Genomic DNA, 1,838 nt, shown 5'->3' with positions numbered 1-1,838 from the left:
TTTTAGAATCGGTCTTGGGAATGTATATGTAAGAAAAAAATATTGATTAAAATTCTAAAATATCTATAATTATTTATAAAATAATAATATAAATAAATAATTGAGCCATTTTTATTAATAATTTGATTTATTTTATTTGTATTAAAAGAAGAAAAAGACTTAATTTATTAGTGCCCAGAATTTTTGTGATGCTGCAAGTATTGTATTTTTGTTGCAAGTATTGTATTTTTGTTGCATTATAATTTATTAGTGCCCAGAATTTATATAGAACAAAATTTTTGATTAAAACAATTTTTATAATAAAAAACTGTTTTTGAAACCAGTAAGATAATGACTCTTTGGGACGGCTTTCTTCTTATTTTCTAAAGCAGTTTTTTAGTACAAAAATTTCTTAAATTTGAAATTTTTGTAATAAAACCCGTTTTAAAAAGCAGTATGAAAGTTATCCCAAACGAAGCCTTAGAAAACAATGGATTCAATAATGTGATTAAACTTTTGATAAAAAAAATTAAAAGGGGTGAGATAAATTTTGAAATGAGCATAATATAATTTTTAGTTAGTTTTAAATTTAGTGTATCTCAAAATAAATTAAAATTTTTTTATATTCTGAACTGAAACTTTTCACATGATGTTACGATACATGTAATTGTAAGCTAAAATTATACAGAGATTACTATGTTTCAAGAAAGTTATTAAAGATTGTTGCGTCCTGGAGTATTCGCGGCGGTAGAGAAATATATAGTTTAACGTCTTAGCATTGTACGAAAATCCTGCACACACAGATAAAAAGAGAGGGTATAGTGTTCATAAGAGACACCAGAATTTTTAGGTGGAAATCCCTGAAAAGAGGGAAAGGCCTTGGGGCCTGACCCAATTTGAATGAATCCACTAGTATTTGCAGTCGATTACAAATGAGGCCCTTCTTAGAGAGAAGGCCTTGGCTTGATGTTACAAATGTACATCATATAGAGCGTATTACATGGTGGGAGTTACAATAATCAACATAGACATGTTTGTTTGGTTGGAAGGGCCATTGTCGGCAAGAGATAGAGGTCATAAAGACATTTGTCTGGCGATGTAGGTCGGAAGGACCGTGGTCGGCAGGAGACCAGAGGCCAGAAAGACTGTTGTCTGTTGATGGAGGTCGAAAGGACAATAGTAGGCGACGGAGGTCAGAAGGACCGTAGTCGGTAGGAGATCGGGGTCAAAGAGGCTGTTGTCTGGAGATGGAGGTCAGATGGACCATAGTAGGCGACAAAGGTCAGAAGGACCGTAGTTAGTAGTAGACCGGGGTCAGAAATAATGTAGTAGAAGGGCGGTACTTCAGTAGAAGTCCGGGTGTCAGGTGATGACCGAGTGGAGCTCAGGGCCTCAAGTGGTAGTCTAGCGGAAGTCCAGACCTCAGGTAGTGGCCTAGTGGAGCACATGGCCTTAAGTGGTGGTCTGGAAGAAGTCTGGGCCTTAGGTGATGGTACAGCTGAGCAACGGCGTCAGGCGGTGGTTCGGCGGAGGTGAGGACCTCAAGTGGTGGTACGACGGAGGTGATGGCCTCCAATGGTGATCCGAGGGAGCAACGTTGTCAGGAGGTGGTCCGGCGGAGGCGAGGACCTCAAGTGGTGGTCCGGGGAGCAACGACGTTAGGCGGTGGTCCGGCGGAGGTGAGGGCCTCAAGTGGTGGTCCGGCGGAGTGCAGGGCATCAGGTGGTGGTCCAGCGGAGCACAGAGCGTCAGGTGGTGGTTCGACGGAAGTCCGGCAGTGGTGGACCAGCGGTGGTTCGACAGAACTCTGGCGGTGGTCCAGCGAAACTCCGGCGGTGGTCGAGGAGGCAAGGAAGCAA

The sequence above is a fragment of the Dendrobium catenatum genome, unplaced genomic scaffold (assembly GCF_001605985.2).
Source record: "Dendrobium catenatum unplaced genomic scaffold, ASM160598v2 fragScaff_scaffold_484, whole genome shotgun sequence".
Lineage (NCBI taxonomy): Eukaryota > Viridiplantae > Streptophyta > Magnoliopsida > Asparagales > Orchidaceae > Dendrobium > Dendrobium catenatum.
This window is presented reverse-complemented; position numbering follows the sequence as displayed.